Genomic DNA, 27,199 nt, shown 5'->3' with positions numbered 1-27,199 from the left:
GAAGCAAGAGGGATCGAATATACACTTCAAAGCAATGGTCCCAAAACAGCCCAGCAGGACCAAAAGACAAATCTGCACCGAGGAGTGGAATACATAACAAAGGAATTGGCAGTGTTCTGTAAGATATGATCTGAACCAAGATAGAACAATTCCAGACAGATTCTCCATCTGCTTCAAGCACTCCAAAAGGATACTGTGGTCCACTGTGCTGAAAGCAGTAGTGGTGAAGAGATTAAGGAGCACTAATAGAGAACATATCCTTAAATGAGCTTCCCACAAAAGATGAGTTGCACAAACTGTCCAAAGGGCAGTCTCAGGGCTGCTATGTCCCTTGCCTGAAGCCAGCCTAGAATTTATGGATGAGATCATGTGTAGGGAGGTGCTGCTGATGCTGTAATGCAGTGACCTTCTCCAGAACCTTGGGAATAAAATGGAAAACACAATAGGAGACCAGATCAAAATGTGACACATTAGCTGGTGAAAGAACAGGCTGTTGCAGAGCTTGAGAAAGCACACTGTATGGCAGTGAGTAATAGGTGCCATCCATTAAGAACCGTCTCTTTTGGACGCAGACAGGGGATAAGCTTTCAGCATGACATTGAGTTCCTGAGACATTGTACTCGGTTTAGCTTCTCTACAGGAAATTTGCCCAGATTAATAGAGTCCCATTTCCACCCACAAACAAAGTACAGCATAACACCGATGCTGGTCTTGATTCAGGAAAGCACTTAAGCATGTGCTTAAATTCATCTCTGTTTGGGAAAGCACATAAGCACCACTCTTGAAAAGGGATGCTTTCCTGTTTTGGAGCTTGGAGAGAAAAAGTTAACTGTGATCTGGTTGATTAAATTGCCTGAATCAGGCTTAAACCAACCCCTAACCAACAGTGTTAGGAGTAAACATTCCTGGTGGGTTGATTATTCCATAATTGCCTGTTGTAGGGTTTCTTCCATTTTCCCCTGAAGCATCTGCTACTGGCCACAGAGAATCATAGAATATCAGAGTTGGGAAAGACCTCAGGAGGTCATCTAGTCCAACCCACTGCTCAAAGCAGGACCAATCCCCAGTTTTTGCCCCAGATCCCTAAACGGCCCCCTCAAGGATTGAACTCCCAACCCTGGGTTTAGCAGGCCATTGCTCAAACCATTGAGCTATCCCTCCCACTTAAAACTTTAGAGCCTACAAGTCATAGAATCATAGAATAAGGTTACTGGGCTAGAACGGGAAAGGTAATTGCTGTCTGACAATATTCAACAAGATTGCTGCCACTTTGTACCCTGAACGTGGAGTTCATGCTGCTGCTTTTCATCTGTGGCAATTTTGCACAGGGTCCAGAAACTGGCACATGGATCATAGGCTCTGAGTCATCAAGAGAATGTTGCTTACATGGACAAGTACAGGAGAACCTTGCTAATTGCACTAACGGCTGAGAGATCCACTCGGGATTACTGAAGTGTGCCCAGTTCAGACACTGCTCCCTCATCACCTGTCACCAAGGGCTGATCTTCCTCTCACCCACCTCAAAGCCATGTCTTCAGTCCTGCAAGGGCTGCTTTCAGCCCTGACCGAAGCATAAGGGTGGTATGGTGAGACTTGCCTATTCCCTATTTTTAAATGAATAGGGAAAGCTATAGCCACACAGTTCAAGATGATGCACTGCACTGTTAAGAGGGAGACGCATTTACATGAGACAAAAACACTCCTTCTGAGGATTTACCTGGTGACAAGGTGTGTAATCTTATCAATTGTTTCAAAGTCATAAACTTTGTCTTTATCACAAAAGTCCTAAACAGAGAGACAATCCGCTCTACTTGTGTTGATCTTGGGCTTTTCAACTGCACTGAGGCCTAGTCTCCATTTAAAATTTAGGCTGACCTAGCTACATTGCTTAGGGCTGTGAAAAATATTGCATCCTGAGTGCAGTAGTTAGATTGACCTACTTCCCCCCACCACCAGTGTAGATGCAGCTAGGTTGACAGAAGAATTTTTCTATCAATCTAGGCACCACTGCTCGGAGAGGTGGATTAACTACATCAATGGAAAACCCCCTTCTGTTGAGGGAGGCAGCTTCTACACCAGGGGTGGGCAAACTTTTTGGCCCGAGGGCCACATCTGCATATGGAAATTGTATGGTGGGCCATGAATGCTCACAAAATTGGGGGTTGGGATATGGATGGGGTGAGGGCTCTGGCTGGGGATTCTGGGGTGGGGCCAGAAATGAGGAGTTCAGGGTGTGGAAGGGGGCTCCGGGCTGGGGCAGGGGTGCGGGTTGGGGGGAGAGGGCTCCAGCTGGGGTCACGGGCTCGGGGTGCAGGAGGGTGGGACAAGGGGTTCGGGGGGTGGGAGGAGGATCAGGGCTTGGGAAGGGCTTGGGGTCCGGGAGGGGGTCAGGGTGCAGGCTCTGGGCCGCACTAACCTCAAGCAGCTCTCGGAAGTAGCAGCATGTCCCCCTCTGGCTCCTACACGGAGGTGCGGCCAGGCGGCTCTGCACACTGCCCCATCTGCAGACACTGTCCCTGCAGCTCCATTGGCCCTGTTTGCTGGCCAATGCGAGCTGTGGGGGAGGTACTTGGGGCAGGGGCAGGTGCGGAGCTCCCTAGCTGCCCTTACGCATAGGAGCCAGAGGGGGGACGTGCCACTGCTTCTGGGAGCCACGCGGACCGGGGCAAGCCCCCAACCCTGCTCCTCATCAGGAGCTTGAGGGCTGGATTAAAATGTGTGAAGGGACGGATGTAGACCCCAGGCCGTAGTTTGCCCACCCCTGATCTACACTATTGTACTAAAGCCAGAAAGCTGCAGTGCTGTGGCTGTGCTGCTATACTGTAGAGATGAATGAAAACATTCGCAGCTACCAACGTTGCAAGGCCCAGTTCTGTCAAACCTTTTCTTGCACATGTAGCCTCATACAGTTGAAGGCCAGAAGGGGCCACTAGATCATCTCGTCCGACACTCCGTATATCACAGGCCACCAACATCACCCAGCACCCACACACTAAATCCAACAACCAAAATTAAACCAGAATTTTCCAACCCTCAGGAGAGTAAGCCATTAGTGGCTTGTGCCACAGGCCTCATTAGATAGCCTTATGGACTTCAGTGGAGTATTCCTTCTTGAGATCACTGGACACAGACAAAGCCTTGGTCTACACTACGAGTTTAGGTTGAATTTAGCAGCGTTAGGTCGATTTAACCCTGCACCCGTCCACAAGATGAAGCTATTTTTGTTGACTTAAAGGGCTCTTAAAATCGATTTTGGTACGCCTCCCCAACAAGGGGATTAGCGCTAAAATCGACGTCACTGGGTCGAATTTGGGGTAGTGTGGATTCAGTTCAATGGTATTGGCCTCCGGGAGCTATCCCAGAGTGCTCCATTGTGACCACTCCGGACAGCACTTTCAACTCAGATGCACTAGTCAGGTACACAGGAAAAGCCCCGGGAGCTTTTGAATTTCATTTCCTGTTTGGCCAGCATGGCGAGCTCATCAGCACAGGTGACCATGCAGTCCCCCGAAAGCAGGGGGAACTGGATCCGATTGCTGTATGGGGAGACGAATCCGTGCTATCAGAACTCCAATCCAAAAGACGTAATGCCAATATATATGCCAAAATCTCCAAGGGCAAATGTGAGCTCACAACTGCAGCGATGAGTGGAGCGGGCTCCTGCTTGCAGTGCTATGGCGTATGCGCGGGCAATCCAGGAAAAAGGAAAAAAAAAAAGAGAAATGATTGTCTGCCATTGCTTTCACGGAGGGAGGGAGCGAGGGAATGGTCACTGACGACACGTACCCAAAACCACTGGCGGTTTCCTTGTCCGTTATCTCATTTTTTTTTAATCAATAAAGAATGCATGGTTTCAAAACAATAGTTACTTGATTTTGAAGGGGGGAGGGTAGTTGGCTTACAGGGAATTAAAATCAACAAAGGGGGCGGGTTTGCATCAAGGAGAAACATACACAACTGTCACACCGTAGCCTGGCCAGTCATGAAACTAGTTTTCAAAGTCTCTTGTGATACGCAGTGTGCCTTGCTGTGCTCTTCTAATCAGCGTCTGGCTGCTCAAAATCAGATGCCAGGAAATTTGCCTCAACCTCCCACCCTGCCATAAACGTCCCCCCCTTACTCTCACAGATGTTATGGAGCACACAGCAAGCAGCAATAACAATAGGAATGTTGGTTGCGCTGGGGTCTGACCAACAACGCCAGCGAGCTTTTAAACATCCAAAGGCACATTCTACCACCATTCTGCACTTGCTCAGCCTATAGTTGAACTTCTCCTTACTACTGTCCAGGCTTCATGAGCCATGGTAGTAAGGAGTAGGCTGGGGTAGGTGAAACTGCACGGTGCTGTTGGCTGGGAGAGCAGCCTGAGGCAGAAGCCTCCAGCTTGCAGGAGATCAGGATAGCAGAGTTGCAGCGGAAGCAGTGGACCGTTCACCATTGATGCGAAGGCACCTAGGAGCTGTTGCTGCTGTGTGGCCGAGGCAAAAGAGCAGGAGCCCTGGAGCTGTTTCATGTGGAATGTGTGCCTGCAAGACTTCTTCACCAGTGACAAAGGACAGGAATATGATGCACCTAAAATCTAAAAAGGCCTGCATATTTCCCAGAGTCACTACCCTTGATAACAGAATGTCAATGATTGCATTGGCTACGTGGATCACAGCAGCCCTCACAGCAGACTTGCCCACAACAGCAGTGGTGACGGTGAGCTGAGTGGGCTCCCGCTTGCAGTGCTATGGCGTCTGTGCGGTTAACCCAGGAAAAAAGCTGCGAAATGATTGCCTGCCGTTGCTTTCATGGAGGGAGGGAGAGAAGGAGGGGCGACTGACAACATGTACCCAAAACCACCCACGGCAATGTTTTTGCCCCATCAGGCATTGGGAGCTCAACCCAGAATTCCAATGGCCAATGGAGACTAAGGGAACTGTGGGATAGCTACCCACAGTGCACCGCTCCAAAAGTCTACGCTAGCCATGGTATTGTGGACGCACTCCGCCGACTTAATGCACTTAGTGGGGACGCACGCAATTGACTGTATAAAACTGCTTCCGAAAAATCGACTTCTATAAAATCAATCTAATTTCATAGTGTAGACATACCCAAACTCTCTGCTTCTTTCTGGCTCTCTAGGTCCCAGGCTAACTGAATACAGTTTGTTCTGCCTAGTGTTAGTATCCAGGGTCTCACTGAATCTTAGCCTGGATTGGGGAGATGAAAGGGTAAATTTAGAAAAGATACCTTTCTGAAGCTCCTGAGAACAGGGTCATGGTGCCAGGCGTGACCTGCCAATGCTTATGTGTGGATGTTTTGTGGGAGAAGGGTATTGCCACTTGATTTTCTGCCAAGAGTTGTCATGCTCGGGTCCAGGTGGTCAGGCCTGGTGGTTGGAGCAGTGGTCGAGAACAGGCATCAGCAGTTGAAGCCAGATGGAGAGTTGGGACAAACGATAAAATGAGGGCAGGAGTGAGGTCATAGGGTCAAAATCAGGGAACCAGAGGGGGATGCTGGGCAGAGAACCCCGGACAGCGCCCACTGCTCCTTGACGGTGTCCAGGAAGCCAGTGGACGCGGCTAGAGGAACTCTGCCCGGAGTCGTGACTTAAGGGAGGATTGGAAATAGGCCCCACAGTCGCAGAGTCCCCTCGTCCCCCGTCCAACATCTTTCTCCTGGTATAATGGATGGCCACGTTGGCTAGCACAAGGAGGGGGTTGACGAAGAGGTCTCATGACTTTGTGGGGCCATGGACGGGGTGTTTGGGTGTGGGCTCTGGGCTGGGGCAGGGGTGCGGGAGGGGTGAGGCACTTACCTCAGGCGGCTCCTGAAAACGACCCACACACCCCTCTGGCAGTGGCTCCTAGGTGGGGTGTCGGGGGTCTCCACGCACTGCTGCCCGCAGGCCTGACCCCCCGCAGCTCCCACTGGCTGCAGTTCCAATGGCAGAGTCGGTGCTTGGGGTGGGGGCAGCGTGCAGAGACACCCCCCACCCCAGGGGCCGCAGGGGTGTGGTCTCCGCTTCCGGGAGTGGTGCGCCATGCTGAGTGAGGGCAGGCAGGAAGCCGCTTTAGCCCTGCTGCGCTGCCGGTGGTGGCAGCAGGGGTCCCCGGGCCCTTTTAAGTCGCCCAGGGGCAGCAGGCGGGGCTGGGAGACACTTCAGGGGCGGTGCACGGCGGTGGCAGGCGGGGCTGGGAGAGAGACCCAGTCCCAAGGATTGGTGGAGCTGGGCTTCCATGCTCTGAATATTCCTGGAGCACGGGCACCACAGGCCCATACAACTCGCCGCACCTGCCACTGGGGGTCATGATCTGTGGCTTGGGAAATGCTGGCTTAGAGTCTAAATATCCTAGAAAACAGAGTGGGAGGAGGAATTATCTTCATCCACATTTTACAGATGAGGGGAGTGAGTCTCAGAAAGATTGAGGGTGACGATTTTCAAAGGAGCCTGGATGCAGTCGAGCACATCCATTCTAATGTGTGAGGCACCTAACCCCCTTAGGCTCCTATGAAGATCCCAGCCTAAGTGACTTGCTCTCAGAGGGACAGGATGCCTGTAGCAGAGCTGAGAATTGAACCTTGGTCTGCTAAGTCCCAGGCCACTGGCTTAACCACACAGCTAGACTCTCCCACAGTATTTAATGTTTCAATGGAAAGTTTCACTTTCATCCTTTCAGAAACCGGAGGGAACCCCTCCGGGCTACATGTGGTAAGGAACAGCAGCACTTCATCTGAGGTGGTCCTGGGTACTTGGCTTTACCTCATATGGCCTGGATGGGTACACCCAAGCCGGGACACTGCTCATAATGCCGTGCTCTATTTGCTAATTCTGACACCCTGTTTTTACTTCATTTTCTAGAGCTTTGGAAAATAAAAAGATTTTTTTTTTAATGTGATGTGTCAAAGTCACACATCGAGAAACTGACATCCACAATTTTCACATATCAGGGCGACTGGAACTGAAACTGACAAAATAAATTTCTCTGGTTCCTGGTCACGTAGCATAGTGGCTCCATACTATCACTTCTCTTTCAGCTCTCAGAGTAGAGGCTGTGGCCAAGTGAAAGGGGGCATGGCCAGAATCTCTCTAAACTATGACTATATACAGCTGCTGAAATGGTTCTTTAAGGCTGTAGAAAATGGGGTGGAAGTCAGAGCAAGAACGAGACACATGGGTCTAACATCCTTGGTGCTATGCCAAGTGCACCTTGGCTGGACGCAGGAATTGGGCCCTAAATCTTATTCTTTGTTCTATAAAGTACCTGGTCCATTTGTTTTGCAGGGAGGCAAACCCTACCCCTCTGGTGGAAGGCTCTGGGGGGAACTCCACAAAGGGAGCCCCCAGGCCCTTTTCCTATGGAAAAAGAGATGCTTCCCTGTGTTGTTCCTGAAGGATGGGGTGATTCGATTAATTGACTTTAACATTTTTCAGGTGGTTAAATTCCAGTGCAATTCTCTGAAAACTTCGTCCCTGAGGGTCTATAGCTAGATCAGGTCATTGACATGTGTTAGCAGGATCCAGTTTTGATATAAGGTAAAACAAAGTCTAAAATCAAACTGCAGCCAGCTGGAAATTGACTCCTCTGTATTCAGGAACAAGTGAGGGAAGGAATATGCTTTCCACAAGCGTGGAATTCAATAGAAATTATTAAGACTCCAGGTGCACCAGAATGCTTGTCAGTTTGCATCAGTTTGTGTAAGAGACCCAGCCACTAACAGAGGTGTAGGAGTCATATTTACTCAGCCGGGTCTTGTGCGTCTGTACTGTTCTCCAGGATAAAGAAGCTGCAGGTTTCACTCTAAAGCTTCCTTATTTAAGTTACATAAATACAATGGATGAAACCATATTCAGCATTTTACCCAGAGAACCCCTAGGCTGTATCCAAATCTCTCTCTAGCCTACTTCCTATTGGACACTAGCAGAATCCATCACTACACTATATGTCATCAGTTCTGGATCTTTGTAGTAGCTTCCTACTGGAAGATGCTTTTCTCTCCGATGATGTTTCTGACTCAGTCGTCATCCATCCAAAACTGAACTGGCTGGTGAATATGTTTGTGTGAATAAAAGCATCACGTTCAGCTGGTGGTGAGCCGTGGGGGTCGTGTTCTTAACTAGTATGGACACACTCGTGGAAGTGTCTGTGAATTCCCAAAGTTTCACCTATTTTAGCGCAAATGTTGATTTGGCCAAATGTTCACTCTGGAATGTGCATTATGCAGGATACTTGATTTGTTACTTTTCTCTTAGAGAGAATGGCACAGTGCTCCCGTTGAGAAGAACATAAGAATGGCCATACTGGGTCAGACCAAAGGTCCATCCAGCCCAGTATCCTGTCTACCAACAGTGGCCAATGCCAGGTGCCCCAGAGGGAGTGAACCTAACAGGTAATGATCTAGTGATCTCTCTCCTGCCATCCATCTCCACCCTCTGACAAACAGAGGCTAGGGACACCATTCCTTACCCATCCTGGCTAATAGCCAATAATGGACTTAACCTCCATGAATTTACCCAGTTCTCTTTTAAACCCTGTTATAGTCCTAGCCTTCACAACTTCCTCAGGCAAGGAGTTCCACAGGTTGACCGTGCGCTGAGCGAAGAAGAACTTCCTTTTATTTGTTTTAAAACTGCTACCCATTAATTTCATTTGGTGGCCCCTAGTTCTTATATTATGGGAACAAGTAAATAACTTTTCCTTATTCACTTTCTCCACACCACTCATGATTTTATCTACCTCTATCATATCCCCCCATAGTCTCCTCTTTTCCAAGCTGAAAAGTCTTAGCCTCTTTAATCTCTCCTCACATGGGACCCATTCCAAAACCCTAAAAATTTTAGTTGCCCTTTTCTGAACCTTTTCTAATGCCAGTATATCTTTTTTGAGATGAGGTGACCACATGTGTATGCAGTATTCAAGATGTGGGCGTACCATGGATTTATATAAGGGCAATAAGATATTCTCTGTCTTATTCTTTAATGATTCCTAACATCCCGTTTGCTTTTTTGACTGCCACTGCACTCTGCGTGGACGTCTTCAGAGAACTATCCACTATGAAGCCAAGATCTTTCTCCTGATTAGTTGTAGTTGGGGTTATTTTTTCCAACGTGCATTACTTAAATTTATCCACATTAAATTTCATTTGCCATTTTGTTGCCCAATCACTTAGTTTTGTGAGATCTTTTTGAAGTTCTTCACAGTCTGCTTTGGTCTTAACTATCTTGAGCAGTTTAGTATCGTCTGCAAGCTTTGCCACCTCACTGTTCAACCCTTTCTCCAGATCATTTATGAATAAGTTGAATAGGATTGGTCCTAGGACTGACCCTTGGGGAACACCACTAGTTACCCCTCTCCATTCTGAAAATTTACCATTTATTCCTACCCTTTGTTCCCTGTCTTTTAACCAGTTCTCAATCCATGAAAGGATCTTCCCTCTTATCCCATGACAAATTAATTTATGTAAGAGCCTTTGGTGAAGGACCTTGTCAAAGGCTTTTTGGAAATCTAAATACACTATGTCCACTGGATCCCCCTTGTCCACATGTTTGTTGACCTCCTCAAAGAACTCTAATAGATTAGTAAGACATGATCTCCCTTTACAGAAACCATGTTGACTTTTGCTCAACAATTTATGTTCTTCTATGTGTCTGACAACGTTATTCTTTCCTATTGTTTCAACTAATTTGCCCAGTACTGACGTTAGACTTACCGGTCTGTAATTGCCAGGATCACCTCTAGAGCCCTTTTTAAATATTGGCGTTACATTAGCCATCTTCCAGTCATTGGGTACAGTAGTTGATTTAGAGGACAGGTTACAAACAAGAGTTAATAGTTCCGCAATTTCACATTTGAGTTCTTTCAGGACTCTTGGGTGAATGCCGTCTGGTCCCGGTGCTTTGTTACTGTTAAGTTTCTCAATTAATTCCAAAACCTCCTCTAGTGACACTTCAATCTGTGACAATTCCTCAGATTTGTCACCTGCAAAAGATGGCTCAGGTTTGGGAATCTCCCTAACATCCTCAGCTGTGAAGACTGATGAAAAGAATTCATTTAGTTTCTACGCAATGGCCTTATCATCCTTGAGTGCTCCTTTAGCATCTCGATCATCCAGTGGCCCCACTGGTTGTTTAGCAGGCTTCCTGCTTCTGATGTACTTAAAAAACATGTTATTACCTTTTGAGTTTTTGGCTAGCTGTTGTTCAAACTCCTTTTTGGCTTTTCTTATTACATTTTTACATTTAATTTGGCAGTGTTTATGCTCCTTTCTATTCACTTCACTAGGATTTGACTTCCACTTTTTAAAAGATGCCTTTTTATCTCTCACTGCTTCTTTTACATGGTTGTTAAGCCATGGTGGCTCTTTTTTTTAGTTCTTTTACTGTGTTTTTTTAATTTGGGGTATACATTTGAGTTGAGCCTCTATTATGGTGTCTTTGAAAAATGTCCATGCAGCTTGCAGGGATTTCACTCTAGTCACTGTACCTTTTAATTTCTGTTTAACTAACCTCCTCATTTTTGCATAGTTTCCCTTTCTGAAATTAAATGCCACAGTATTGGGCTGTTGAGGTGTTCTTCCCACCACAGGAATGTTAAATATTATATTATGGTCACTATTTCCAAGCGGTCCTGTTATAGTTACCTCTTGGACCAGATCCTGCGCTCCACTCAGTACTAGATCGAGTGTTGCCTCTCCCGTTGTGGGTTCCTGTACCAGCTGCTCCAAGAAGCAGTCATTTAAAGTATTGAGAAATTTAGTCTCTGCATTTCGTCCTGAGGTGACATGTACCCAGTCAATATGGGGATAATTGAAATCCCCCACTATTATTGAGTTCTTTATTTTGATAGCCTCTCTAATCTCCCTTAGCATTTCATGTCACTATTACTGTCCTGGTCAGGTGGTCGATAATAGATCCCTACTGTTATATTCTTATTAGAGCATGGAATTACTATCCATAGAGATTCTATGGAACATTTGGATTCATTTAAGATTTTTATTTCATTTGATTCTACATTTTCTTTCACATATAGTGCCATCTCCCCACCCCTCACCCCCCGCACGACCTGTTCTGTCCTTCCGATATATTTTGTACCCCAGAATGATTGTGTCCCATTGATTGTCCTCACTCCCCCAGGTTTCTGTGATGCCTATTATATCAATATCCTCCTTTAACACGAGGCACACTAGTTCACCCATCTTATTATTTAGACTTCTGGCATTTGTGTACAAGCACTTTAAAAACTTGTCACTGTTTATTTGTCTGCCCTTTTCTGATGTGTCAGATTCTTTATGTGAATGTTTCTTGTCTGATCTGGCCCATACTTTATCCTCTTCCATCCCCTCCTCCTGACTAAAACCTAGAGAATCTCTATCAATAGACTCTCCTCTAAGAGAAGTCTTTGTCTGATTCACGTGCACCTCTGCAGCAATCGGCTTCCACCGCCCCCCACATCTCTTAGTCTAAAAACTGCTCTGCAACCCTTTTAATGTTAAGTGCCGGCAGTCTGGATCCACTTTGATTTAGGTGGAGCCCATCCTTCCTGTATAGGCTCCCCCTATCCCAAAAGTTTCCCCAGTTCCTAATAAATCTAAACCCCTCCTCTCTACACCATCGTCTCATCCACGCACTGAGACTCTGAAGCTCTGCCTGCCTACCTGGCCCTGCACGTGGGACTGGAAGCATTTCTGAGAATGCCACCATAGAGGTCCTGGATTTCAGTCTCTTTCCTAGAAGCCTAAATTTGGCCTCCAGGACGTCTCTCCTACCCTTCCCTACGTCATTGATACCTACATGTACCACGACCACCGGCTCCTCCCCAGCACTACACATGAGTCTATCTAGATGCCTCGAGAGATCTGAAACCTTCGCACCAGGCAGGCAAGTTACCATACGGTTCTCCCGGGCATCACAAACCCAGCTATCTTTGTTTCTAATGATCGAATCTCCCATTACTAACACCTGCCTTTTCCTAATGACTGGAGTTCCCTCCCCCAGAGGGGTAACCTCAGTGTGAGATGATACCCCAACATCATCTGGAAGGAGAATCCCAACTATGGGAAGGTTTCCCTCTGTTCCCATAGACTGCTCTCCTTCTCGGGCCTTTCATCCTCCTTAACAGTGCAGGGGCTGTCTGACCAGAGGTGGGACAAATCTACAGTGTCCCAGAAAGCCTCATCAACATACCTCTCTGCCTCCCTTAGCTCCTCCAGTTCCGCCACCCTGGCCTCCAAAACCCGTACACGGTCTCTGAGGGCCAGGAGCTCCTTGCACCGAATGCACACATACGCCACCCGCCCACAGGACAGGTAATCATACATGCTACACCAAGTGCAATAAACAGGATAGCCGTCACTCTGCTGCTGGGCTTCTGCCTGCATTTTCTCCTACAGCTACCTAGGTTAATGATAGGATTTTTGTTTAAATCAAGAAGTTTTTATTATAGTTTAATTTAAAGATTTTTAAGAATGGCAAGTGTACCTCGCTCCCTTCCCACTCCCCTTCCAAACTCCCTTGTCGCAAAGCTCCCTGGTCGCTTGCTCACTGCTTTATAAAGCCCTGGCCTTCTTGATAGCCCCGCCCCCTGACTAAGGCTCAGCCAATGAACAGAGGCTTCTAGATTTCAAACCTTGTTTAGAAGCTCACAGCTTCCAACTGCCGGCCACAGTACACGGTCCTTCAAACAAACAAACCAAACAAACAAACACAAGCTCAGCACACAGCAAGTAACCCCCAAACGCAAACACACACTACAGACAGCCACTTACCCCAAGGGTGCCATATTTGCTCCTCCTTCACCTGGAGAACTCCCTCTCGAAACTCCCTGTTAGCGGTTCCTGGTTGCTTGCTCACATACCACAAAGCAAAAACATACCACAGCAATCTCGGCATTATGATACCAGCTCAGTCCAGTGGTCCATCTATTTCATTATCCACTCTCACAGAAGTGCATAGCCAGCCCCAGCTGCTTCAGAGGAAGGTGCAAGAAACCCAGCAGTAGCTAGTTATGGAATAATCTTCCTCGTGGGGAATGGTCTTCCTGACCCCCTAAAAGTTAGCGGTTGACTTATTCCCAGAAGCATGAAGGTTGATATCCTCCCCTTTTAAATTATCTGAATGTAATGGATTTTACATAGCCATATACGTTTATGCCATGGCTAAGGTGACCAATCACATACCATGAATAGTGAGAGCCAACAGCTCATTTACAACCTACAGGATGAATGTTATTTGTTGCATTTGACAAATACTTGATATCCCAGCCTCAAGGTCCCAGCATGATAGCCCTTTAAATACACATAGTATGAGGCAGTCCCTGCCACTGAGTGCTTACAAGAGGAATGGGCAAGATAGGCATATCATCATCTCTATTTGTTAAATGGGGAACTGAGGCACAGACAGGCTAAGTGACTTGTCCAAGGTCACAGAGGAAGCTTGTAGCAGAATTGATTTAAGTCATGAGGGTCTTAGTCCAATGCTTCACTCAGAGGGTCTCCCACGCTGAGGAACAGCAGACATGTTGGGTAGGATCAGCATCAGTTTGTGAAAAATTCGCTCACCAAATACACGGCTAAGTGCACAATGAATATCTTCAACGAATCCATCCTGTGCTATTCCAGAGAGGGAATCAAATGCCTTCAGTATAAGACACAGATTTCTGCTAAAATGCTAGATTTCTGTTAAATGGCCTGTACAAAAATAGGCTCAACAGAAACCATAAGAAGTTATTCACTACTACCTTGCACATGTGTAAGATTTTTCACTAGTGTTTGTGCACGTGCACCAGTCCTTCTCCCCTAGCACATAGATACGGGGGAAATTGTCAATTCCCCTGCATTTGACTTAGGCAGAAGTTCGATAATTCCATAGAGAAAAATCTCAGCAATCTTTGGAACAGAAACTATCCTTCTGCAGTTTGCCCCAAACTGTAGGTGAACATAAAAAAACTATTTCACTTTCTCACCCCGCACCCAAACAAAACAAACATGCAACCCCAAGACACCCTGATTCTCCAGCTTTGCTGATACTTGGGCTTCTTCCCCACATACACACACACAGGGTTCTATATAGCAGTCGTTTTCATCCGTAAGAGACTCATTTTCACACAGCTACTTTTGCATGATGGACGTGCAAAGAGATTATCAGCTTTGTGGTTGTGAGTCACCAACGAATGCCAGTGAAAAAGACAGAACTAGAAGCTGAGAAAGGAGCCATTAGTAACTGCAGAAATTGTATTACAGAGACACTAGGGGTCTGTCAGTGGTCCATGCCCTATTGTGCTAGATGCTGTACACACACACACACACACACACACACACAGTGTATCAAGAAACTCCCTGCCCCAAAGAGCTTATAATGCAGGTAACTGTGGAAATAAAATTGTGAAATGAACCATGAGATTCAGCAATCTGTATTTCCTGAATAGGGATTTGCTGTCAGTGTTTAGCCAGATATTCCAAAGTGCATAGCACCCAATATGCACCCATCATGCCAGAATCGTCTGCCCACTTAATTTGGGATTCAGACAGGAGCTGAGCACCTTTGAATATTCCGAACAAAGCCTTCACACCCTTTAACGCAAAGGACTGAACAAGACAGTAGCCTAAAAATTGAAAGAACCAGGGGAAACTTTTGTAGTGAAACCCCAGGTGCTGCTTGCAAAGTTTAGATGTCTATTTTATTTATTTATTTTTAACTAATCCAAAGCCTGTGCCCCATTTTCCAAAATTCACCAGCTTTACAGTAAGCCTGAATTTTAGTCAAGTTTGGGCCAATTCATGGCTTTGGGTGGAAGTCAGAGAAAGTATAGTGACGTAGGCCGAGTTTTTCTTCGGGTGTGAACACACGTGACCTGAAAGGAGAGAGCCTGTGATCCGAAGCCACCACCTTTCACACAGTTCTAAAAATAGATAACACACCAAAGCTGGATGTGTAGCAGGTCAGTAGATCTGAATGGCCAAATGTTTCCAGATCCTGAAGCAATCAGAATTCTTCACAGCGATGATATAACAAGGCTTTCCTGCACACTCTTTCAAACCAGGTTCCCATGAGTGAAAACCAGAGGTCTCTTTTATCTCAAGGGACTCAGAAGATTTTCAAGGTGGTTCTGTTGCTTATTTATTTAGTCCCCAAACCTCTGTTAGTCTACAGAATACCAGAGGAGATGTTTTCCCTTTAATCTGCAATGCCACCTTGTGGCAACCAAGAATGAAAACATTCAAAGATCAGACAAGTGTTAGGTCTGCTTGACTGGGGATAAAAATGTCCAATAATGTACGCAAGATATGCTTTGCTCATTCTGGATAAACCGTCTTAGGGTGGTTTTCATGCTTTGAGACCGCTGTCTGATTGATATGGATAGGTAGTTCCAGGATGAAGACACTGCTGCATCTTTGTGGGACACTTGTTATAAGCTCCTGGGCTAACTGACCTCTTGTCCTGTATGCTCCCTGTCACCACACTTATGCTCTACACCTCCTCGGGAAGGAGATGGTCTTATTAATGGAGAGAACAAGAATAAGCCTAGCCCAAAGCCAGACTGGGACGCATGAGGAATATTTCATTCCTATGAATTCATCTCATTCAGTCGGTGAAGTTCACAGTTTTCTTTTCAAGCCAGAAGGAGAGGCTGCAGTGATTCACTGGACCTGCCGGCCACATGCGGTTATATTCTTCCAAATTGTTTGTGTGTGCACGTGTGTTACTCCTTTGAGTAGCAGCTCCCAGATTGGCTCCTCACTACAGATGTAACAAATCCATGTGAGAAATCCTTCGGATTCTCAGAGGAAAGGTGAGACATGCCCATGGAGAAGCCACTCCCCTGCCAAAGGGCGGGGCTCAGAGTGGAATGAAGCACAGCCACTGAGCACCTTTTTAGATTCTCTTTTAAAAAGCAATAATTGCAGATTTCTTCTCTACCCCCTCAGTACTACTTGCCCACTCCCATGGGAACACCACCACTAGCCTCTTTATTCCCCTCCCACACACCCTCCTCCCACACACACATTGCAACCTTCAGGCTAGATAGAGGGACGTGCAACATGGTTCACCATTAGTTCCTTCAGCGGAAAGGGGAGCAAAGCTGCTGGCATCTTCCCTCTGTACTGAGACCAGGCATGGGCCCATGTTTCTGGGATGTTCATTAGAAGCCTTCCGGCTTGGGGGACTCTCATGAAGGATGTCTGCTACTCACCTGTCGCAAGGCTCAGGTTTTACTAGTTATTTTCATCGAAAGACCTCAAAGCACTGAAAAACTATTTACGAAGACTCAGCCCCTCATCCCACGAAGTTGGCAAACATTATCCCCATTTTGCAGATAGGGAGACTGAAGCACAGAAAGCTTAAGAGTATGCGGAGTAATCGTTACTGTTCTATACAGAACACATGTTGTTTTATTTGAACAAGTGCTTATGTTTTTAATTGTAGAAATAAGACTCTTTCAGGAAAGCTATGAGCAACTGGCCCTTCATGAGAACATGCTGGGGACAGATCTGGTTGTCACAGCCTCATGGCATTTTCAGTGCACCACCCTTGCACTGCTCTTGGGTCTCCAACATCTTGCACCCTGAGTTACCATTTCCACTTGTGAGAAGCAGGCACAAAGTGGCTCCACACTCTTTCTCCATCCCTCACTTGGGACCTGCCCTCTCCTCACCCATTCCCACGGGGACTGCAAACTGGGGTCTGAACACCCTCTCCACACGGATCAGGTAGTGGGATTCACCACAGGGATCTTTTCTGCTCCTGCCGGCCCAGGAGGAAAGATGCTGGGATTGTAGCTAAAATGGGATTACATTTTCCAGATAGTTTGTTCCAAATAATTTGCAGTTTGGGGTCTGCTGAAACGATTTGTGAATTTGACCCCATTTGCTGAATAGTGCCTTGGCCACCAAACTATGGAATATTATGGGATGGGTCTCTGAGTCTCTCCTGTTGAAGCTCTTCCATGTTGTAGCAGATACTTGCATAGTCATTGGGCCAAAGAGACAAAATGACCCTGTAGTAGGTTGCTTGCGTAGGAGACCCAACCTCAGTGCCCTGCGCAATCTGAACTATTTTGGTTAGAGGAGTTCTCCAATCAGGGAAGGGAAATGACACTGCATGACAAATAGCCAATGCAGTACAAAGTTGACCCTCAATATTCACAACAAACTTCAAACTCAAAGGGAAAAAGTAAATGAGAAACCATTGAAATAAGGCATAGATTTATGAATGTCACAGTCAGCTCTCAGACAACTCACAAACAGAAATAAAGAGGAATGTTGATAAACTATTTGCTCAGCTCCAATGTACATAAAGGCATAGATGTCACAGTGGTGAGAGAAACACACAGAGAACCAGTGGTTACACTGTGGTAATCGAGACACTGCTGTGTATCCTTATACTTGGAATAGGGAATAATTGCGGTATTTCTCAAGCACTGCAATTTGCTAAGTTGGCTAATGTTGGCTTTTTCACGGCAATTAAAAAATGAAACAAAAATGAATGTTATGAGAGCAGTCTTCGCGTTTGGAATGTACTGACTGTTGCATTCACAGTCTCCTGACTTTAAAATTGCATATTTTTATTTAATTGAATTAATTTATTTGAGGGGTTTTTTTTCTTTTTAAAAGGAAACAAAAAATAAGGGCCTGATTCCCCATTTCCCTTCACCATCTACACTGGTATAAAGTGAGTGTGAAGTCAGTGTAAGACACTGCCATTCTGATCTGATGGTATTTTGTACCCCCCCCTTTCACTGGTGTAAATGTAAATGACTCCTCAAGGTGCAAGGCAATGGAGAACCAGACCTGAAATCATTAGGTAGCCTACTGGTGCCATAAGGTTGTGGGGAAGCATTTAGGAAAACCATAGCAAACAATTTAGGGACCTGTAGAAGGTACTCACCTCAAGTGGAATTGGGTCTGTCTGCTGCCTCAATTTCTCTGAGGATGGAACCGGAGTTATCCCTCTTAGCTTTCATCCAAAGGTTTGTAGGATGCTATGATGAATGAGCGTCAGTTCATTGTGGCATGGAAGTGACTCAGCCATCCAGTGAAACCATAGAGTTCAACACCCCTGGAGTTAAACCAAAGGAAACACAAAAACAGTTTCCTGCCAGGCATGGCCCTTCTCCTCAGGGTCTTGCCCCTACCACTACAGTCTTTAGCCCATCTCTTGGGCCCAGTTTCCAACCCTACCAGGTTCCACTCAGTCCTCCTCGCCTTGTACACAGCAATGGCTGCATCTTTTAGAAAACCTTCCAATCTTGATTTAAAAATGGTCAGTGATGGAGAATTCACCACAACCCTGGGTAAATTGTTCCAATGGAACCTCATAGCATGGCACCTGCTGCCACCGTTTTCTAGCCCTGGGACTTTAGACAACTACGCTGACTATCAGTGGTGCTGGAACAGATTTTATAGTGGGGGTGCTGAGAGCCACTGAACCAAACTGTAAACCCTGTATGTAATAGAAACCACTTCAAGCCAGGGGGTGCTGCTGCACCCCCAGTTCCAGCATCCCTGTTGACTACCCCATAACCCTCCTACCAAGGGCTTCTCCCTATGCACTCAGCCTAGGCCCTTTCTTGATGGATCTCCTGCTCTTAAATGGAGCATTCCCACACCTGGTCCCCCTGTAGCATGACCACTGGACTCATGTCTTTCACCTGGGGAGTTGGGCTACCAGGTATCTGGCACAGGTGAGGCTGAGTTCCAATCCACTTAAAGGGCCTGCTCACCCTGTGACAGGACCTAACACCCACAACTCAGGTTTTGTTCTAGTCTCTGGGCCTGCTTAAAGATGAAGATTTCGCCTCTTCCTGAAATATGGCTCAAAGGCTTAAGAGTTAAAAAACAAAATAAAACCCACACAGAAGCAGCAGGAACCAACTGCCTCTTTTCACTTATTCTGTGATTAACTGAGGGTGCCAAATCCTGGACAAATTAATCCTTTGGATACAAAATCCAGGGCCATGCTCCTTGGCAGAAAAGTGGTTGCTGTCAATGAAGCATCAGAAAAGTTCAGCTGGGGATACACAACTGTCTCTGAATTGAGCTGCTGCTGAATGTCTTTTAGCCCCCTCACAAGAGGTCAAGAGAGAGCGACAAATGAAATGTAATCCTAGCAGATGAGTGTTTGTGTTTTTCCCCCATTGTGCTTTAAAAGTGTTGGATCAAGCTCAGAAACTCTCGAGTGCCAAATGCTCTTATTTATGTAAAGTTTGATTGGCCTCAGCCTCCCAGAGACACCTGAAGGATGCTGAGATAAGACAGCCCTGCCTGCCCCTATATCCCTTCCCGGAAATGAGGAGCAGAATGAAACATTAATTTTGAGCCTCCAAGAGAAATAGATTCGCTTGCCAGTAATTTCTGTACTGATTAATATAAATGTACGTGGTAGCTGATATCAGAGAGCATGGTGAGGATTTATTTACATAATTATTTGAGGATTCACTCTTCTCCTTGACTTTGCTGCTTGGTACATGTTTATTTACACAATACTGTGTTGTGAGCCAAGCTGAATGTTTTCCAGACATGGACACGGACAAGAGTGATTGTGGGGGTGACATTTTCCCATTTTGTACAAGATGCAGAGACACCACAGCCCAGGTGGTTCCATCAAGCATACCTTTACTGCAGCCTGCTCAGAGGTCATGCTGCATGCTACCACCCTGGATTCAGCCACTGGCACTTAAAGGCACCATCCACTGTAAGAGGCCTGGCTCTCAGGAGGTGCAGAGCGGGCACAGCTTGACTTGAAGTCAATGTTTATTGCAGGTTCTCATAAGCCCTGGACATCAGGCCCCAAAGCATTATCTGTTGAGAAGAGGATGTGCTTGTAAAGGTGAGCACATCTCCGGAGGTTTCCAGGTCAGTTTCAGCTCAGATATGCACCCACAGGTTAGGATGTTTGCTCAAAGTGGAGACAAGCCTCAGACACAGAAATGCAGATCTGGAGTGACACCATTTCAAAGTTTGAGGGGTGCTGAGGTTCAGGGACTTGTTGCAGCAACTCCCTGAACCTTAGCACCTCTCAGACTTACCTGAGTCTCCTCTTGGATCTGCCAAATTGGGTTGTCAGTTGCCTAGTAGGCTTTCTAGTAAGATGTCTGACACTTCCTCCTTTCAGGCAGGCTGGAAATGCCATGAATACAGAATTCACTTACAAGCCTGGCCTCAACATGGATGTAGAGAGGGCCCTGCAGAAATTAGAGTGGATTGGTGACAGTATAGTCAAGTGGAGAGGGCACTGACTTGGGAATTAGGAGACTAGGGTTCTGTTCCTGCTGATTTCATGACTCATTTTACTCCCGGGTATCTGTCTTAGACTGTAAGCTCTTTGGAGCAGGAACTGTCTCTCATGATCCATTTGTACAGCACGTGGCCCAATGGAGCCCTAGTCTGAGCTGGAAACTTCAAGTACCCATACTAATTATAAAATAAATGAGGCAGAAATGAAAGGGATGCTTATGTTACCTGACCCGGTTTATCCGAGACTGAACTCTTGGGCCAACAAAACGGGATTGGAAATCTGGAGGAAAAAAGTCCCTTATTTGGTTTCCAGTTTTTAGACAACTACCAGAACAGCTCTCTCCTGGCATTTCTGCCCTTTTATAGCACTTCTCATTTCAGCCAGGCTGCCGAAGCATAGCATGCCTACAGAAATGAAAAATAATGAAGAAAAAAAAAAGCTGATGCAACTTTTAAGGAACCTCAAAACAGGCTCAGTTGGAGTTTTGGCAGGGAAGGGTTTGGTTTCATTTTAATCTGGACACTACATGTTTGCTCCCTGCATCCTAATTGCTTGCTGGAGTGACTGAACAAAGAATGCGGATTTCCCAACCTGCGCTACATGGCTGTACAACCAGTCGCTGCAATATACAGACACCTAAGTTAACAAAGGCAATTCTTTGCACTTTTAGAGAGCTATGCAAGGATCTCAAAGCACTATGCAAAAATCAAACCTCACAAGCCTCCTGAGAGATTGAGAAGCATTATCATTCCTATGTTATGGATGGATAAACTGAGGCCCAGTGAGATGACAGGGCCCAGAGAGGTGACAGGGCTTGCCCATGCTTGCACTGTATGTGTGTGGTAGAAGCCATTTCTCCTGATTACCAGTAAAGAGCTTTATCCACCAGACTGGGAAGCACTTAAGGGTTTGTGTAGCACAAGACTTTTGACCACTGTTACAGCACAGGCCTGCTTGCTGATAACTGCCAAAGGCTGACCCTCCATTCAACTTCCCTACCTGTCTGGTTGGTGGCAGCCATATTCACAGAATAATGTAAGGGGCAAATACCATCTGCCAACAAGCTCCTCATTATGCTTCCCCATGTCCATGAGCATCATCCATGTCTGGGCTGACTTTCAAAAAGCTTTCAAAAACAAATGCTGGCTAGACAGTCATACAGGGGAGAGACCATCCATAATGAGACAGGTGAAATGGAGACAGAATTGAGCATCCTCTGCATAGTGCATCATCTCCCAGTTGCCTCACATACCTGCTGAAGCGCAAGGGCAACACAATGAAACTCTGAGACATGGGGCTGGCCTTATGGGTGGGCGATGTAGGCAACCCCCCAGGGCACCGTGGTTGGTGGGGGATGCTGTCTGAGTGTCGCAAGCTGGCAGGCCTGGGCTGCTGGACCGGAGGGGAGCGTGGGCAAGCCCGGGGCTAGAGGCCCTGGCCAGCCGGGTCGGGGGCAGGCGATGCTGCCTGGGGCTGCCAGCCTGGTGGGGAGGTGCAGGCAGCAGGGTTTGCCCCTGAAGAGCCAGAAGGCCAGCCCCTGGGTCCCCCATTCCTGCGGGCATGGGTGGTGGCCATGTACCTGCTCTCCTCCTGCTAGGTGGTCAAGGGGCGTATGGCCAGGGAAGCCCCCAGGCTCAGAAACTCCTCCCTGTGCAGCCTGGCTGGGCTCTGGGGCCAGGAGCTGGTCCTTGCACCCTGTGCCCCTTGCTGCTGTTCTCAAACGAAAAGAGAGGGTGCCAAAATACAAGTTCGCCCAGGGTGCTCGGCCCTGGTGGGGAGACTCCCCCTGTAGATGAAACACGTAGCCATAACATGGAGTCTCCTGGCATACCATTTGAATTGCTTACTCCTGGTGATCTGTGGTGGATGTTTACTCCCAGGCAGGCAGCATTCATTGTCACGGAAGATGTCGTCACCACGACTATTCATACCCCATTGCAACACGCTAGTTATCAGAAGGAAATGTATAGTGCCTCAGGAATGTGCTTTCCAAACTGGGTGCCTGTAGAAGAGACAGCAGCTATCTGTACTCATCAGAGAAATATGTCATTTACGTGAGAGGCAGAGTGGTCCAGTGAACGGGGCACTGGAGGGGGCATTTTGCCGCTGAATTGCTGTGTGACTTTAAGGCAAATCACTTCACCTCCTCTTCCATCCATCTTTTGTCGGTTTCAAATGTGAACCCGTGGAGACTGTCTCTGACTATGTGCATGTACAGCATGTACCACAATGGGACCCGGATCTTGATTGAAGCATCAAGGTGCTCCAATAATAATTTATAATAAATGAGTGATGTTCTAACACAGAAGCTCAGGGCTGTCAATGTTTCTTTTCCCTGTCTTCTGAAGGACTAAGGCTTACAGGTAAGAGAAACATTGAAACTCCACCCTCTAAACGTCATGCTGCCACATTAAATAAGAATGCACAGTCTCATTAGAGAAAAGTAATGTATTTTAAATCTGTGTGCACAGGGGGAAAAAGCTCAAATCTGCAAAATCCACTGGGAAGGGAAATATGTTCCACTCCCCCACACACCATCTCCTAGTGGGAATAAATTGCCTTGATACAAAGTCAAATTAAATTTTGAAACAATACATCACATTTCTTCGGGCAGTATTGAGCTGAAGAAAATAATTATAATAAGCAAGGAGGGGATGGAAAAAAATGCTTCCATCAGATAAGACTTGTCTCCACTTCAGTTGAATGACCTCATCATTAGTCAAAAAAGTGAGTCATCCCTCCATTTAATGAGCTTCTGCCGCATTTCAATCTCCAGATGCAGCTACAGATGAGTTCATCAGACTCTCTTCTTGGGGAGATCCCAGGGTTTGAATTTGGGCCTGCACATGCAGGGAGGTTGCAGGTGCAGACTGCTCCACCACCGGGCAAAGCAATCCCCAATGAAAGTCCGCACAGATTTTTCCCCTATGGCAGCAACTTGACACAACCAGTTTAACATGTGACCAGTAATTTCCAACTCTACAAATACATATTAACAGAGCAGGTAAACCATCTGTTTACTTTTAAGGGAGGGAATACAAATACTACTTAAAGTTTGGAAATAACATGGCTATTCTGTCTCCAATTTCAAAACTTGTACCTAAGGACTACAATCAACAGGCAACTTCTGTCTAAAGTGACCTCTTTGAAGTATCTTCCTTGTAGTTTCTGCTATCATTTTGTTCAACTTTAATTTAAGGACCATACTAGGTGATCAGTTTGGGATGGGTCCTTGGTGGTTCACTTATGGACCAGATTCATCCCTGTGCAGAGGGCTAACAGTAAGATGTGTGCTCCACTTAAGTCCAATTTAAGACACTTTAGTGAGACTGAAGTGGTGCATATGTGGCCCACTAGTCAATGTGTGTTACACATCCCCATTTGTGTCTGTTTCACAGAGGATGTGACTCTGCTACAGCTCTCTCTTTGTGTTTGGAGACTCATGCCGTTAGCTCTGGAGGTTGTAGGTTCAATTCCTAGTGTTGACTGAGACGGCAGCCATTACATGGGCGGGGGGGAGGGGCTTGTCCAGAAATAGAACTACTGGGGACCTTCATAACCTGGGATGAGCTTCTTCTGTCCAGGGGAAGTATGCAATTCACTGCTCAGTATGTTATGTGGACCCCATCTACAGAAGATGTGAGATACAACCATGTAGCTACATAGGTTGCCTCTTTAGCTCAAGCTATAGCGGCTCACTCTTTCAGTTCTGGAGATTTTCAGTGTCATCATATAAGTGACAGCTCTACTGTTTGGGCTCAAAGATTGTGAGCAGGGGTGCTGGTACAATTTTATAGGGGGGTGCTGAGAGCTATTGAACCAAACTGTAAACCCTGTATGTAATGGAAACCGCTTCAAGTCAGGGGGTGCTTCCGCACCTCTAGCACCCCCAGTTCCAGCACCTATGATCCTGAGTCTCAAGTTGTGAGTTCCAGTGGTCTCACATCGCCTGTAGAATAGGCACAGAGGTGGATGTTTAAAACACACTCACCACTAGGTTACAGAGAGATACTGTCCTAGCCCTTCTCAGCTGGGTGAATTTCACTCTTTAGACTAACAGTATTTTAAGAGAATATTGAACGACTGTGCTTAGACCCTGATAGCATGAACCTGTGTTGCAAGTAACTATGGAAAGTAGACTCAACACCACAGCTAGTCAACAATATTTTTCAAAAGGAAAATTTTCTAGCAGGAAAAATGGCCTTTTTTCCAAACAATTTTTTTTTTTTTGCAAAATATTTTCAACACTGTAGAAATTTTTCATGGGAGGAAAACCCAAAGCAACTAGCCCCCTAAAACAACCAACTAATCCATCCAAACCAAACCAAACAAAAACAAACCAAGTTCCATACTGAACACTTTGAAATGAAAGAAGTTCAACATTTTGAAACATTTTCACGGAACTAATTTGGGATTTTTTAAACCAGGTCTATGCAACTCTTAAAATATTTCTGATCGCATTTGTCAAAATGCCACACACACACACAGAGCCTGATTCTGATCTCACTTTAATCAGTGTAAACTACACATAACTCTGCTGAAGTCACTGGATCTATCAAGAGAAAAACTAGTATAAGAAAAAAATCTGACCTATAGGAAAAGTAATATAGGAGTGGGTATTTACATAATTCCGCTCCTTATTTGCAGGGGTGTGTGTAAGAGGAAATAAGGGATGTTTCCCCAGCTTGAGCAGATATATCTGTACTCAGTGAAGCAATTTAATGGTCATAGGACATAGGGAAATGTGGCTGTTGTGCACACCTGCAGTTATCACGGATGAAATGGAGTCCCATACATAACCAATGCATTTATTAATAAGTGGCAGACTAGGAACTGGATGGCTCAGTCAATTTGTAATGGAATAGTGCTTTGGTTCTCAACCTTTCCATTTGGGACCCCTCCATCACTCTGTTCCCCGCTACTGAGGGTCTAGCTTTGACTCCTACCCTTTAAGCAATATGGAAATGGCAAGGTAGTCATGACTAGATCTGGATAAAAAAATCTGGACGAACAGTTTATTCAATGAAAAATGTTGTTTTGGTCAATTTGTAGCTTTTAGCAAATTTGACACCAGTAGTTTCGTCCATTCTCCCAAATGGCCCGAAGAAGCAACAAGAGCCCCCGACCCCAGCCCTCATTATAACCTTTATCCTAATGATAAAGGTACTCGCCAGAGATGTGGGAGAACCAAAGTCTGAATCGAATCCCCACTCTGGGACAGACCCAAAGCTGACAGTTTTGATTCACTGAAAACTGCAAAAAATTTCAGATTCAGTTTGATCTGAGCAGATTCTTTTTATTCTGGGAGGAGAGGGGGGCTGGAACTGCCACTGAACCAACAAAAGTCAGTTATTTATCCAGCTCTCATCATGACCGCTGAGCTAAGAATTCCCATGAACTTAAAGAATGGCCACAGAGGATCAGACCAATGGTCTATCTAGCCCAGTATCCTGTCTTCCGACAGTGGCTAATACCAGATGCTTCAGAGGGAATGAATAGATCAGGGCAATTTCAAGTGATTCATCCCCTGTCATCCAGTCACAGCTTCTAGCAATCAGAGGCTCAAGGATACTCAGGGACAGAGTTGTGTTCCTGACCATCTTGCCTATTAGCCAGTGGTGGACCTATCCTCCATGAACTTATTAATTCTTTTTTGAACCCATATACCCTTTGGTCTTCACAGCATCCCCAGGCAACAAGTTCCACAGGTTGACTGTGTGTAGTGTGAAGCACTTCCTTATATTTGTTTTAAACCCTCTGCCTATTAATTTCCTTGGGTAACCCCTGGCTCTTGTATTACGTGAAGGGGTAAATACCACTTCCTTATTCACTTTGTCCACACCAGTCATGATTTTATAGACTTCTATCGTATCCCTCCCCTTTGCTCATCTATTCTAACCTGAACAATCCCAGTCTTTTGAATCTCTCGTCATATGGAAGTTGTTCCTTACTCCCTAATCATTTTTATTTCCCTTCTCTGTATCTTTTCCAATTCTAATATATATATATATTTGAGATGGAGTGACCAGAACTGCACACAGTACTCAAGGTGTGGACATACCACGGATTTATATAGTGACATTATGATATCCAGGACAGGGGGCTGGTTTTGATGACCTCTCGAATCCCTTCCAGTCCCACATTTCTATGATTCTATGAAACAAAACATACCAGCCCCTTGGGTACTCAGTCTGGTACCTTCCGCCAGCACTAAATTCACTTTCCAAAAACCATAATTCATCAAAATCAAACAGATCAGCACATTTTAAAAGCAAAGAGAAAATGTACAACTAGCAAGGGAAATATGAACATTCAACTGATAACACCATCCAGGGCCAACGCGGTAAAATGACCTGTGCTTAACCAAACAATTTGATGCTGTATTGCAACAAAACAATGCTCCGAGTCTGCCGCACATTTCCCTAGGATGCACTTCACAGCACCAACAGTTATTCATGTCAGAGCAAGATGCAGCAGTTCAGACAACAGCAAAAACACCCAACAACATACATTTGACAACATGTGAAATGTGTCTCTGCCTCTTTCCAGGAAAGAAGGAAACTGCTCATTAAATCCTTACCCTCCCCCAAACAATATATAGCTTTTGGCATTAACAGTAATACTCAATATGGAGGGATAGAGGATAGCAATATTCAGATAGCAATGCATACTTCACTCAACTCTTTCCTTTTGGCTAGAGTCTGGTGGAGAAGGTCCAGAATAAACAAACCTTTCAGAAGTTCACAGTCAGGTGGCTTTTCTCACCCTTGCTTCTTTTCCTCCTTCCTTGCCTCCTTGTAAAAAGTGAGGATTATTTTCTTTAATAATAGCCTAGAGCCACATTTTCAAAAGACCTCAGCACTCAACTGCTCCTATTGTTCTCAGTGGGTAGAGCTACAGCTTATTTAGGAATGATAATAAATAAATAAATAAATAATAGAGGAAGCCAAGTTCTATTGAAAAATGTGACACCCTAGGTAA

The sequence above is a fragment of the Chelonia mydas genome, chromosome 16, assembly GCF_015237465.2.
Source record: "Chelonia mydas isolate rCheMyd1 chromosome 16, rCheMyd1.pri.v2, whole genome shotgun sequence".
Classification (NCBI taxonomy): domain Eukaryota; kingdom Metazoa; phylum Chordata; order Testudines; family Cheloniidae; genus Chelonia; species Chelonia mydas.
Note: the sequence above shows the minus strand (reverse complement) of the source record.